This window comes from Podarcis cretensis (genome assembly GCF_951804945.1).
Source record: "Podarcis cretensis genome assembly, chromosome: 4".
In the NCBI taxonomy this organism is placed as follows: domain Eukaryota; kingdom Metazoa; phylum Chordata; class Lepidosauria; order Squamata; family Lacertidae; genus Podarcis; species Podarcis cretensis.
Genome location: NC_137173.1, coordinates 21,644,017 through 21,659,564, shown reverse-complemented (window position 1 = coordinate 21,659,564; position 15,548 = coordinate 21,644,017). Strand labels below are relative to the sequence as shown.

The window sequence follows — 15,548 nt, the reverse complement described above, 5'->3', positions numbered from 1 at the left end:
CAAATAGGTTCGCCACCCAAGCGAGAGGGGGGCAGGAAGTCAATCCTGGCTCTCAGAGCGTAGTGATCAGACCATGGCAATTCCACAAAGGGGGACATGATCACAGCTATACCTGCCCCAAAGATCAGAACCAGCATGCGGCCTGCTTGATTGTGGGACCCAAAACAAACTGGGAGAGCCCTAATGTCACCATGGAAGACACCAGGTCCAGAGCCCAAGAGGAAGGGATGACATCGACATGGACGGTGAAGTTCCCCAGAATCGATACGTTAGGGAACTCCAAGGCCCAGCCTGCCACCATCTCCAGCAGGCCTGACAGGGTGGCTGCTGGTGTGCTAGGTGGTTGGTACACCAGCCAGACAGCCAAACTCTCCTTGGTGCCCCACACCAGGCCAAAACATTCAATGCCAGAGATTGATGGTGCTGGCAGAGCTCTGAAAGAGCAATCCTCCCGGATTAACACTACTCCTCCCCTCTGACCCACAGTCCACGACTGGTGGAGGATGGAAAAACCCGGGGGTGCCATCTCATTCAAGGTGACTACTTCGCCTTCACACACCCAGGTCTCCGTCACACAAGCCAGGTCAACCCCCTGTGAGATAAAAAAAGTCTCATATGATGGTGGTTTTATTGCCTATAGACCTGGCATTGCACAACACCAGTGATGGAGGTGAGTAATCCCTGCTCACCCTACCCTCGTCCCTTGGGATGGGGTGTAGATTGGAAGGGGTTCGAGCATCTCCGCATCTCAAAACCTATAACATCTACCCCCCACCACCATACTTCCCTATCGCTTCAAAGGTGGTGATCCCAAACCCCGTACTGGCCTCCCCCATAAAGGAATGATATTCCCCCATATAACATATAAATATAACAGTATACAGTGGTGCCCCACAAGACGAATGCCTTGCAAGACGGAAAACCCGCTAGATGAAAGGGTTTTCCGTTTTGGAGGTGCTTCGCAAAACGAATGTCTTGTGAGTTCCTGCGGGGTTTTTTTCCCTCCCCCCCCCCCTTTCCTAAGCCCTAAGCCGCTTATCAGCTGTTCCACTGATAAGCCACTTATCAGCTGATCCGCTAAAAGCCGCTAAACCGCTAATAGCACTAATCCGCTAAGCTGTCAATGGGCTTGCTTCGCAAGACGAAAAAACCGCTATACGAAGAGCCTCACGGAACGGATTAATTTCGTCTTGTGAGGCACCACTGTAGCTTGTACTTCAAATAAGTAAGCAGGGCTCTGCATTCTGGCAGCCTTGAGGCCCAACTGTATTTAAACCCAGAAAATAATCTGAAGTAAAATGGCATGCTTAAGCCGGTCAGGTCAGGATGGGGGGGGGGGTCATAGAAAAAGTCTGAGCAAGCTACCTGACAACAAGATAGCCATGGATCGCTCTACTCCCTTGCCAAGCATGGGATTTGATGTGCTACCTTGTTCATGGTACAAAACAATGTAATAATTTTTTGGATGATCTTTGTACTGTTTGCACCTTGCCTGCTAATGTGGACATATAGGCTCAGGGACCTGGAACTTAATAAGAAACCTCAAAATGACTGGGTTGAAATTCAAAATTGCACTGATTACATAGAGTGCTTTGTCCAATTTGAAAAAGGCAGATCAGTGCATACATTAGATGTACCTGGTACATGCATGTTCCATGTATGGCACAGGAATTCTGTGCTTGCAGGTTCTTCATCCCCTTATTGTGTGGAGAGTAGTTACTGGATCTGGACGTCATTTTTCGGTTGAGACAGTCCCTAATGAAGGGGAAAGGTTGCTAAAGTAAGGAAAACCAGGAAATAAGGGGGAATAACTTTGTCCTGACCCTAATGGGCCTTAGAGGCTAACGAGAAGTCTATTAAAACATTCCGTTATCTCACTAACCAGGACTACCGCATGATTTATCCGACATTATTTTCAGTCCATCTAAAATAACTATAGGCCTTCCATCACTATCAAAATTCCATCCCATCTGTTCCACCTTAATCCTAAAATTATTCCTTTCTCCTTCCTGATTCCTATGAGTTTTAAATACAGCACATTACCCAGGCTTCTCTTTCAGGTTTAGTCTTTTATATCTTTCATGATCTTTTTCTTGTTTTTTGTGTTTGCTACATTGTTGGCCAACCACCATTAACTGGCACACATCACAAAGGCTTGTTCTGGTGATTATAGCCTTGATCTACCGACTGAGGTTCTTTAAAGGGCAATGTTTTCTTTCGGTTCATTCTCCTGAATCATATAAGATAGGCGAACGGCCAGAGGACATCTAATTTATATAGAAAGGCAGTTTGTCATGGTGGGAAAGACTGTGACCTGTGTGTGCCTGCTCATACGTTGCTAGTTGTTGATGGACAATTTCAAAATTTTCTTGCTCCCCTTTCACATGGTTCTTTATCTTTAAGCCAGTTTCTATATTTTGCATACATTTAAATGCTAATTGAATTGTCACAGAAAATACTTTTCATATTCCATAACTGACAACTGAGGATCATAACCCATCCACGGTATAAAGTTGCCTCATGTCCACTGACTGATGCCAAAATAAAACTTGTCAGTCCATGGGGACTGACTCCTTTTTTGCTCTTCTTTCTGCAACCCTCTCAGGCAGAAACTTCTTAGGAACCTTCTCTTGCTTGCTCTTCCTCTACCATTCTGTTCCATCTTTGATCCTCCAAGCTCCACCCCCATTCCACAGATGGAGCACACTGGCAGTTGCTAGGCAACGTATCTTCCTCCTCTTGTGATTCACATATAGCCTCCTTCCCATCTATCTACTAACCTGGTAACAACTGTTTGGGTCTTCCCTTTCAGGGAAAAGATGCCAGAAGTGGTGCTTCAAGAGCCTCTGACCTCTTTCTGGGAAAATGAGTGGCCACCTGGCATGGCTGCTCATTATGTTCTTGAGGAATCTCCTGAGTGAGACTGGTGGCCAGACACCACCTCAGGGCTTTAGGTATGCCTCTTATGAGGTGACCATCCCAAGGAAACTGAGCTTCAGGTATGGACTACAGGAAACCCAGGATGTCAGCTACCTGCTGCAGATTGAGGGAAAGGGCCAGGTGGTGCGCCTAAGGCAGAAGAAGGGCATTGTTCCTAAAGACTTCCCCATCTTCACGTACAATAAGGAAGGGGACCTCCAGGTTGACTATCATTACATCAGGGATGACTGTTTCTACAGTGGTTTCATACAAGACAAGCCTCTCTCTTCAGTCACTCTCAGCACTTGCTCAGGGGGACTCAGGGGCCTGTTACAACTTAACAATGAGACATATCAAATTGAACCTGTCCAGCCATCTGCTACCTTTCAGCATGTGGTGTTTCGGCTAGAAACGGAGGAGGGTGCCATGCACATGAGGTGTGGGTTGACGGAGGAAGAGCAAAGGCGTCAAGAGGCCATGATCCAAGACAGAAAGCATGTGGCTGTCAGAAGTCCTCCAGCAGATCTCTGGTGGCCACACAAGAGACATGCAGAAGTGGCATTTGTGGTGGAGCATGAACGATATGTTAAGTTTAATAAAAATGAAACTGATATAGCTATGAAACTTCTCGAGACCATCCACACAGTAAATTCATTTTTTGAGCCATTTTTGGTTGAAGTGTCTGTAGCAGGACTGGAGATATGGACAGAAAAGAACCTCATAGATATTGGTAAAACTTTAGGAAGGGCACTTAAAGCTTTTACTGTATGGAGACATGACATTCTACTTAACCATCTAAAGAATGATGCTGCTCACTTAATTGTATACAGGTCGTTTGGAAGGAATCTTGGACGAGCATATGTAGCACAAATTTGTAATAACAGGGCTACTGGTGTTGAAGTATCAAGAAACTTCAATTTGTTTGATTTTTCTGTACTTTTTGCCCATGAATTTGGACATAATCTTGGTATGAGCCATGATGAACCAGACTGTACATGTGATCGACGTGCCTGCATTATGTCTGCTTTGTACTCACGGACTGATAAGTTTAGCAACTGCAGTTACCAAAAATATTTCAATCTAAAGGACTCACCTTGCTTGTTGATTCCACCAAACCCTGATAAAATGTATAAACTGAAATACTGTGGGAACAAAGTAGTAGAAAAAGGAGAGCAATGTGACTGTGGTTCAGCTGTGCAGTGTCAATCGGATCGATGTTGCAGGCCAGACTGCACGTTGCGTCCATTTGCCAATTGTTCTTCTGGACTGTGCTGTGCCAGGTGCAAGTACCGTCCCGCTGGATCCATTTGCAGAAAGAGTATTAGCATCTGTGACCTGCCTGAGTTTTGCACTGGGACTTCGGACCAATGTCCAGAAGATGTTTATGTACAAGATGGTGCCCCTTGCGGTGATGGAGTCTTTTGCTATCACGGTCGTTGTATTACTCCCAATGGGCAGTGCGAAAAGATATTCGGCAAAAAAACCGTACGAGCTTCAGAGGATTGTTTCAGAGGACTGAATGCTCGAGGTGATCGCTTTGGCAATTGTGGCCTTGAACATGGTATTTTTAAGAAATGCAATGCTGAAAATATTCTATGTGGCCGAATGCAGTGTAGTAATATTTATGGGCTACCTACCTTGGAGGAACACCAAACCATCATTCAAACCACCGTTGGCAAAAGTAACTGCTGGGCTACCGACTACCACAGTGGAATGGAGGTAGCTGATATTGGAGCAGTGGAAGACGGTACACCTTGTGGCACTGGCATGATGTGTATGAATAGGGAATGCAAGAACGTGTCCCTCTTGCAGTATGATTGCAATGCCACAAAGTGCCATAATAGGGGAATATGCAACAACCACAAACACTGCCATTGTTCTTATGGTTGGGCCCCTCCTGACTGTCGAAAGAAAGGATATGGGGGCAGCATTGACAGTGGGCCAATTGCAAAAAACTGGAATGGTGTCAGTGTAGGTAGCATTGTAGGAAGCGTGTTGGTCCTTTCCACGGTGACTGCTGCTGTTGGCATGGGTGTGTATTACAGGTTTGTGCTACGTAACAAGGTTAGAAGAATGAGTTTAAGAATCTCTCCCTCAGAATCAACAGAGGAATGAAAACCACTCTAGATCACAGAAGCGAACACTGCAGAAAGTTTCAAAAGGGTATGATGGGTATAATGAGCACTATTATAGAACATATTTTTGACTCTGTAAGCATTGGTTCAGTTCATCTCAAAGGGAAATATTCACATATGAAAATATTTGCCTATACTTTCACTTTATGTTGAGAGTCTCTTTGTTGTTCAGGACAGAAGTCCTATCCTATGTTGAGTGGGAGAAATCTGTCCAGTGGAATGGAATGTTATCATACAGGAGGATACCATGCTAAAGAAATGCATGGAAGCCATGTTGGTATTTTGGATATCTCGTATTCTCTCCCAAAGTAACCTTGGGTGTACACAGAAAGAATCATAACCTAATCCTCTAATGCCATTGAAATGAAATATTGGTATGTTTGTGAAGTGAATTCACATCTGTATAGAAAGCCATTGCAAAAAATGAACTGATAATTATGTCGACACAAATGTTAAATGTTGAAATGAGACAGCTTATTAAAAATATTACAAAACCACCAACACATAATATTTCAAAAAGCTATAATGGAAATATTGGCGAATGTTACCGGTATGTAGCATATTTGAGGGTGCAATCTTTTCATTAAAGTTTTATTTTTGTTTAGCACCTTGTTTATAAAATTTGCCACACAGGATAATCTTTAATTTATCCACAAGGGTAAAATATTTCCATATATTTAGAGCATCTCTCTGTGCTTTAACACAGAATCATGTCCTTTAAGCCATTGGAAGGTGGTCAGTGGGTGGAAACCTGTCTTTTAAAAGGAATGCTACATCGTTAGAAGATCTTTTAAGAAGAAGAAGAAGAAGAAGAAGAAGAGTTTGGATTTGATATCCCGCTTTATCACTACCCGAAGGAGTCTCAAAGCGGCTAACATTCTCCTTTCCCTTCCTCCCCCACAACAAACACTCTGTGAGGTGAGTGAGGCTGAGAGACTTCAGAGAAGTGTGACTGGCCCAAGGTCACCCAGCAGCTGCAAGTGGAGTAGCGGAGACGCGAACCCGGTTCACCAGATTACGAGTCCACCGCTCTTAACCACTACACCATGCTGGCTCTTTTAAGAGAAGCCAAAGCACTTTTGGATAAAAGTAGCAGGTAAGGGTGCTCTCTGATAATGCTAGATCCCCTTTCTGAAATGTTTCACGTGCCCCTGAGAGTTTTAACTTCCCTTACCTAGTTAAGGACAGGAAGAACCATAGTTCAGTGCCAGAGCCCTTATTTTTTTAGGCAGAAGGTCCAGGATGAATGTATTTTTGTGACTCCAGTCCAAAGGTTCTCAGGTAGCAGAATGGCTAGGAGAGCCACTGAGATGCCAGAGATCCTGCGGGATCCTCCGGATGAGCTGCTTATTGAGCATTCATCTTGATCTGTTTGTGCCGAGGTTCTGCATTTCCCCATCAATCCTCTAATCACTAAAGAAAATCCATTTAAAAAACAAATTTGAAAGTGAGAGCACCCAAGTGCTTTTTAGTCCAGTTTAATTGCACAATCCCACTTGCAAAATACTGACAGTCTGAAAGTGACCTGTGTCCCTCGAGATCCTTTGCCATGTTGCACGATATTGGTTTGGATGGATGAAAGGTCTGACTCATTGTAAGGCAGTTTTGCTATTACAGGTTCGAAATAATGAAAATGGAGATTAAATGCATTAATGGAAACATTTATAATTTGCATCATTTATTCCAGTTACCAAATTGTGTTGCGTGTGTCCCAGAATGTTCAGTCTTGAATCATAAAAAAACCATGCTTCCCTAGAACACAGTGAACATCTTAAGATTTATTTTTCCATTCCAGGGATGAACATTTTTTGCAGGTAGACTGAACGCTTATCAAGGTTAACATGAAAGGTTATTGTATTCCTTTTGCAAGTTCTAGATTTTCTTACTCTGAGAAGCAAGCCCTTCTTAATACGTTAACTTGAAAGCTTAGGAGCTTAAATGCCAGTCCTTAATAATGTAGTCTCTGTGTAGCATTCTATGGAGAATTTTGTGTTTTTGGGGAAGAATACAGGAAAGATAATGCTCCAGGTCAGCATAAGCTGAATTAATTATTCCTTTAGAGAGTTGTTAGTAGAATATTCAGTGCAGCGCGTGTACCTACTACGCAGAACTTGTGTGAACTGAATTGAGATCTTTTCATATTCAAAGCAGGTAAACTTCACTTCTGAATATCACTGTAATTAATTCCCTCCAGGGGCATGTAGAAATGGTAGGTATAATTAGCTGTGAAGATACCTAACACTGCTGTCCTGTATCAGGGAAGTTAAATCGCTAAATGCTCCATTTACTTTTTTTTTTAATGACCTTGCATCAAACTATACTTTGAACTATCCTCTGCTAGTCCGTGTGCAAAACTACGCTCGTGCCAAATACACCCCCCCCCAGCCAAACAAAAATAAATTCACTTGAAGTTGCCATGGAGTTTTCAGTCGTATCAGTGCTCGTTTCAACTGCCTGTGAAACGGTTTGTCAGGATGAAGTCACTCATGGTTTTAATTAGAGCTACCACTGATTTTTCACCTGTTAGACAAATTCCAAGGTGGATTTGATCAGCTGAAACATCTAAAGGAATTCAAAGGAAGCTAGCTTATTGGGGAAGATTAGAAAGAGGCTCGTTTCTCTTTTAGCTTTACAACTACTACTAATAGTAAACTTAAGTGGTGAGTCCCAACAGGACTGTAGCCAAAGCAGAGGCAGAATAAAACAATTGGTGGGGGCAGGGTGAAGGTATCAGTGTGCTCAGTGAAGTCCCATGGACTTTAGAAGTGCGTTCCCACCCCCCAAAGCAAGAGCAATGCTCTCAGAAGCAGCCCAACGAGGACTGGACATGTCTAGTAGCCTTGGATTATGGAGTGACAGCTCACCCACTTCTGCCACTGGAATCTCAGGCAGCTCCTTTAACTGAGTTTGGCTGGTACACCAGCTGCAACAGCATAGGGAACCTCCCACATGCAGGCCAGAGTTGGCCCTCCAGGAGTTCAGATGTGGCCTATGAGGTCATTTCCCCCAAATCATGACCACCTGTCCCACACCTGTTGCCATATATCAGGTGTGGGACAGCTAGAGACATGGCTTCCAATGCACAACTGGGAGCTTTTACGTGCACTGCCAGTTGTGCATGTCTTTATAAATGACTTGGATGAAAGAACTGAGGGGATGCTCATCCGATATGCAGACGGCACAAAATTGGGAGGGGTGGCTATATTCTTGAGCTGCTGGAGGGGTGATGGAAAGAGTGAAGGAAGCCTCTGACTCTATCAGCAAACTTATTTCCCTGCACCTGGAGTCCTCCTTCTACCTTGTATTTGATGGAATCCTCATGTTTTAATTCAGGCATAGGCAATGTTTTGGGACTACAACTCACATAATCCCTGATCACTGGTCCTGTTAGCTAGGGATGATGGGAACATCTCCAAAACTTTTGTCTCCAAAACATCTGGAGGGCCAAGTTTGCCTATGCCTGCTTTAATTGCTACTGGGAACAGAATGTTAAGCTAAGAAGATCTAGATATAACCCAGAAAATAAACAAGCACATACATACATCATTTGCAAAGCTGGGTTTTGCACTTCTCTCAACTGCCAGTTAATTTACCCCAAAGTAAAACTTAAGTCATATTTGAAAAGTCCTATCCTATGTCGATGAAAATCTTCAGGAGACTCAGTAAGGATAATATCAGACAGGTAAAGCGGGACAGGGTAATTGCACAACCCTAGATAAGAGTCTAGTCAAGTACTCTCCCCCTCCCAGCTGAGGCTAACACCAGATGCTCACAGGATGATGAAAACTCACTGTTTTGCATGCCTGGAAGGACTTTGGAAGTCCACTGCTTGAAACTCCTAAAAGTTGCTGCCATCCAATAGCTATGGGCCAATGATCTGACTAAATTTAAGGCAAAGGTCTAAAGTCTGCACCACTGCAGAGTGCAGGCAGGGAGATTTGCAAGAGGAAGAAAGCAAGCAGAAAAAACTAATACATCAAGAAGCAGTCTGAGCCAGAAGTTCTCTCTGGTACACTTGTTTGCCTGTTAAGTTTGTGGCATTCCTTCTGTAGTCAGAACCTGGCTTACCCACTCTGCTCTCTGACAATTTTACTACCTCAACCCCCATATCCTGAGATTCAAAGGCAGAGCCTGAGAGCTCTCGAGTGTGGCACCAGTTCTTCAAAAAACAAACAAACAAAAATTCTAGTTACGATTCTAGTTTGTCTTGTTGCCTCATTTCTCCTGTGTTTACTCAAAGCACCTGCTTTTGGTGTTTACCTCTCTCAAAGAAACAGAGTGACACTGACTGTAAAAAAAAAAAAAAGGCTGGAGAAAGGAGATAATTTAAATTTTAGAATGTGTGTTAAGGCTAGAGACAATAACTTGCCCCATTGTGCTATGATTCCATGGTAGGGAGCTGAGTTCACTTTCCCCAGAGCCAAATCCAACACCTGCTTGCCGACAACTACAAAATTCCTGGCTTGGTTGGCTCATTTTAGAAACCAACAAATAAAGTATTTGCTATTCTAGCTCAAAGCAGCTTTGCAATTTCTAGATAGAGAAAAGAATATAAAAGAGTACACTTATTTTTAGCATTTTTCTTTTTCTTTTTCTTTTTCTTTTTTTGTTTTGCATCTGCCTCTTCTTGGAATCTCACCAGGGAAGCTTGTTCTGCAGTTTGACTTTCATTGCATCATACAAACAAACAAACAAAACAACCCACCTCTTAAATACATAATATATGTAGTTGAACACACAAAGGTACTGTGCTAATTTGAAGCATACGTCACTAATCAAACAAATGACAACAACATAGGTTATATCAACATCACTGTCGAACATTAGGCTGTCTGTCTGCTTACATCAGGGTTGGGGAATATATGATCCTCCAGATGTACTTGAACCCATCAGACCCAACCAGCGTGGCCAATGGTGAGGCAGGATGGTAGCTGTAGTCCAACCAGTTCTGGAGGACCACAAGATCCCCACTCAAAAAGTCAGCAAATTCAAGTACCTTAGGAAGGAGATTTTTTAAAACAACAACAACATACCTCTACCTGAGGCTTACTCAATACTACACAGCACACAAGTGGTGTGCCAAAAATTTCTCCTGTGTTTTTTCTTGACCATTCTCCATCCATTAATGAAAGCAGAAACTGCCTTCAAAAATTTCCCATGGCTGAAAGTGTGAAGTTTTGATGGACTTACCTTACTCTCAAGGTGGCCAAAGAGGTGTTTTGTGTGTGGGGTGGGTGTGTTTCTTTCATTCAACAAATTATCTCACCAGCAGTCTACACTTTTGAAGGCTTCTCAGGTGTCTCCAAAGTACTCTTAGAATGGCAATGATGACCACCTGAGATGTGCTGGAACACAACTGAGAGGTACCAGAACTGAGTTCTGGTGAGTTCCAACTGGAAAAGAAAATCCCTGTTTTCGGGTCTCACACAGACACCTTTCCCAGTCCCGTCTGGCATCAGGAATGACAGGAGTTGTAATCCAGCAACAGGTAGAGGGCTACAGGTTCCCTATGTCAGCTAGTCCAACCCTCCCGCAATGAAAGAATATGTAACTGGCCCATATGGGGATGAACCCACCACCTTGCTGCTATCAGAACCATGCTCTAACCAACTGAGCCACTAGAAGCGTCTAGTTTCTCTTATAAAGGATAGCAGGGACTTACAAAAAGCAAAGAACCTGCCCCCACCAACTGCAAGTCTAACCAAGTTCTCCTTTGGCTTCTGGGCTGTTTGTGTGCCAGTAACTATGAAAGATAAAACTGAAGCTTTCCCCTGATTATACGAACTAGCATAAATGCTCCAAAGTGCAGCAGCTGTCATGTGAATTTCTAGACACACCTATCATACCCCACGAGCTGTAGATAAAGTTAATCTTGGCACATTACATCATGCTTGGATATTTGCTAGAGAGGAGGCTTCCCTCCATATAATATCCCACTAATGCAGCAGTGAAACTGCCTTCATTAGGCAGAGAGAAGGTAATGCATGTGATAATCTTTTTGGGAGAAAGTTAGCTTTTATGGAGTGAGAGAGAGCCCTGCTCATTTCTATACAGGTACTTTATGATGCTGAATTGAGCTCCTCAATTAATAATTCCCCATATGGTATTTGCTCATTAATGCTGGAAATAATTCTTTTTTTGTTCTCTACTTTTGTTAGCTAATAAGGCTCGAGGGCATCTTCAATGATAGGCAATAGCTGAGGAAGAAAACAAATTATTACACAAGTGTGAATGCAGTAGTAATACATGAGTGCTTAGTGACAGCTATTTTCCTAGGAGTAAGCAACATGGATGGGCATCAGCTACCTGGAAAACCAGCTGTTGATTGCAATCCTAAATGCCTCTGAAAAGTACAAAAGATCCTATGCTTCAGAACATTGCATTGCAGAAGTAGGGGGGTGAATGGAACAGCAGTGTGTGTGTGTGCGTGTGCGCGCGCGCGTTGCAGAGCTAGAGCGTTTGTCCTGCCTTTGTGTTAATTAAACATACTTTTGAACACTGGCACATCACTTGGGCCAAGGCTGAGTTCTACATCTTTTACCGTATCTATGTCTTTTACTATAACAACATGAGCAGTAAGTGAGCTATGGCACTGAGGGGTAAGAAAGTCCCGAGAAGCCTTCAATTACCACCACTTCTGTCACCAATGTTGAGTTGAGTTGGCATTTGTATGTGATGGCAAAGTCACTTTAAAAAGGCAAGGGGAGAAGGAGGCAACAGCTACACACCACTAATTTGTGAGCCTGGTGAAGCCATGAACACTGGTAGCAACCCAAAATATTTATGAGGGGGAAAGGGGGTAAGCAGATTCCAAGGGGACAGACTTCACCTCACACATTAAACCAACTCTATTTCACACTAATGCTCCAATCCTAAAACATATTTATTCAGAAGTAAGGAACACTGATTTCAATAAAATTTACATCCAAGTAAATATGTATAAGATTGAAGACTTAATCAACATTTTAATTTATTTTTTATTAGCCACGTTCTCTTGGCGCTGCTAAAAATGCTTTGCTGCAATAATGAGAACAATAATGAGAATCCATCTCGATCTGATTTGTAGAAGTGGGCCTTGCACAATTGAACACCTTTCTTTCAGCAGCATTTGCTGACATTGAAATGCAGGGACAGAAAGCATTGCCTGTTGGGTTTCTGCCTGTGATGCTGCTGCAAAAAGTACAGGAGTCCTGAGGGAAATATATGGCAGTCACAGATATTGAGTTGTATGTCAAGAGGTCAGTCAATCCACACACTGCAGGATAGTGAAGTAAATATGGATAATATGAAGCCCTGGACACACAATATCAGTTCAGAGAGAGGTGGTCATTTCTGGGTTAGGATGGAAGGGTCTGTCAATTTCTGTTCTATTCTATTCATTATTTCATTTTAAATTTGGTTCTCAACATTACTGAATCAATTTGGAGAGAGATGTACGCCGGCTCCCTCAGCCAATAAAGCGAGATGAGCGCCACAACCCCAGAGTCGGCCACGACTGGACCTAATGGTCAGGAGTACCTTTACCTTTTATATATATTAATCCTCATGAAAATTCCTCAACATTTTAGTGTGAATTTCTCTGACTACATTTTTAATGCTGTTTTGACACAAGCACTCTCCAAATATAATGCATTTCCATATTTTATTGACACTAATATATTCATTTTTAGGCACACCTTGACCTTATATAATGCATTTTTGCAAACATTGGTTGCTTGGAGAACTGCCTTGCGAATTTCAGATAAGTGAGATTTGGAAGGATGGCTACATTTCAGTTCTCATACCATTTCAGAAAGTGTGAATTTGATCGATTCAGATTTAAATGTGAAGTGAATCGATTTTCTGTCTTTTTTTTTTTTAATAATATTTATTGAACATTTTCAAATATAACAGAAAAATGAAAAAAAGAAAAAGAAAAAAGAAAGAAGTTTTATATCCTTATTTTCATTAACATCCTTCCAGGACTTCCCCTCCCCACCCCCTCTTGTATTCCAATTCCTTCAAATAAATTCAACAAGTTCTTACCCCAAATTTTAAACTTATTACAATTAACCCAATGTTAAAAATGTTTTTCCCTCCCCTAAAAATCGACCTCGCTCCCTTCCACGAGTTCCCCTTTTAAATATGCAGAACAAATTAAATTAAAAGAAAATAGAAAAAAGAATAAAGTATAATTTAACACCCTTTGGATTCCAAATTTCCCTCCCCCCTTTTCCGATTGCGTTCCCCAATGTCCATCAATGCCTGTTGTCGTCCTGGAGATCCCACATCTAGGCCGAGATCCTTGCCAAGTCCACTTTGCCGTCTTTTTAATAGTCTTTGCCGTCTTTTAGATCATCTTTAGTTTCGAACGTCCAATCTTGGAAAGACTTTATCTCAAAAAGGACCATTTCTTCCATCCAGATCTCTATATTTAAGAGTAAAAACTCCAATTTTGTTTCTTTAGACCTTTCAAATCTGGATGTCCCAAATGTTCCCACTTCCAGCTTTATCCAATTCTTGTTGTTCATATTATTCTTATTATTCTCTCTCCTCACTTTTCTCCAATTTCTTTTCCTGCTCTCCTGCAAAAATGTTCCAATTCCAAAAGCTTCTAAATCCCCTACAGAGGCTTTGTTATTCAGGAACAAAACTTTACGTCAAGTCCCTTCCATTCTTCGATAGATAAGTCTATTGTCTCCTTTAGTGTAGAGACCTCTGTAGACAAAATAGTGTTCCATTTCTGCAGTTTCCCAGGAGATAAAAAGTCCAATTCAAATTCCATACCAGCAATGCTTGTAATGTCCCACAGCCCTTCTAGAGGGATTATAATAACTCAGTTTCCTTCCAGATCACACCCAACAGTCAAAATAGCTTGTTATTCCTTGTTTTAAACAATTCATATCTAATTTGTAACAAATGTAACCGGCAAAGTCCTCGTAACAAAGTTCTCTTTTTTTTTAATTCTTCAGCTTTGACAGCTCCTTTGACAGCTGTCAAAGCCTCTGTTTCTCCTCTCCCGGCACTCTCACAGTCCGCTCCCGGTTCCCGGGGGGGGGGGGGTTGCATTTTAGCTCAGGTTCTACTTTTCTCCCCCAGCCCAGTCTTATAATTTTCCATCGTGAAATTAATAACTTTATCAAACTTAGGTAGCACTCGATCTTAGTTGTTAAATCCTTTGCTTTAACTCCTCTACGACAGGGGGGAGGCTGACTTCCTTTTTGCACCTCCCCCACTCGCTCCGAATTTAAAATTTAAAATCTTTTCCCTTTTTAAGTCCAGTTTCCAATTACTCACGGGTTGTTCTTTTAATCCGAATTTTCAATAGAAGAAGTCAGCGCTCTCCGCCAAATGGCATGCGGCTTCACTCGGCAGGGGAAGCGGAGGACTCATGGCACCACACACCCCCCGGCACCCACTCCGTAGCCTTTAAAAAGGCTCCTTCATGAGTCGGGGGGGCGCAAACGGTGCCCGCCGAGTCACCATGCCCATGGGTTTCAGCGCCCATGGTTTTTGAGGGTCCCCGCGACGCCGACGCGGTAGAACCCAGCCCCTGCCGAGCAGGCTCCCTCCAGAGCTCGGAGGGAGTCCGCCATTCAGCGATGGCGCCAACCCGGAAGTCTGTGAATCGATTTTCTCCTCCATCCCTATTTCTGAAGTGAAAAAGAAAAAAGGCAGAAGAAGTGAATGAGAGTTAAGCATGCATTGCAAGAACAGAGAATCCGCCTCCATATGTAATCACATCATTTTACTTTGCATTCAGCCTGGAATAACTAACTACCTTGTTAGTGAGACACATTCATGTCTCAATTATTTCTGCATCCAGACCTTTAGAGACTTTTTATTGCTTCAGAGATTGAAGGGATCCAGACCGGAGCATCTCAGCTTTGAAGACAAACTGCTTAGGCAATCAGCTGAAGACAGGGGACGGGAAACATGAATTGAATTGCTGTAGGTTGTACCCACGGAAGTCATCCCATTAGGGCAAAGACTTACATCTGCACAATGAGACTTCCTCTCCCTATTTTCTCCATATGTCACCCTCCCAATCTGCTCTGATCCCCCATAATTGGGAAACAATAAACAGCACAGGTTTCCGGGGTGGCATTTGCCCATCTTTGCTCCCCATACTGTCACTTATGGCCAGGAACAGCGCAACTGGTCTAGCCTGACCTAGCTAGGATGCCTAAGTGCTTTAAGCCAAAAGGAATATTTGAGCCTTGGCTAATACTGGACCAGCACAATGCATTTGGGCTTTATCCTGTCCACTTTCCTTGGAGGGTAAGATTGGATCCTTATAGAATTGTGGAATTGAAAGGGACCACAAGGATAGTTAGTACAACCCAATGTGGGGCTTGAACCCACGATTCTGAGATTAAGAGTCTCATGCTTTACCAACTGAGATCACTGCACCTTGCTTGATTGCCCTGACCAGAGATGTATAAGTGAATATTTAGTTAATGAGCCTTTCTTTCTACAGGCCACTTTTAGTATCTATTGTAATTATGAGTCTAC

General features: G+C 42.8%; 1 pseudogene across 1 annotated transcript in view; it reads left to right on the top strand.

The window, feature by feature from the left end:
- The first annotated feature begins 2,714 nt into the window (after positions 1 to 2,714).
- LOC307214746 (disintegrin and metalloproteinase domain-containing protein 20 pseudogene) overlaps positions 2,715 to 15,548 on the top strand; it is a 39,675-nt pseudogene continuing 26,841 nt past the window's right edge. Inside the window, exon 1 of the transcript XR_013843991.1 lies at positions 2,715 to 5,327. The product of XR_013843991.1 is annotated as a disintegrin and metalloproteinase domain-containing protein 20 pseudogene (transcript). The remainder of the gene's footprint in view (positions 5,328 to 15,548) is intronic.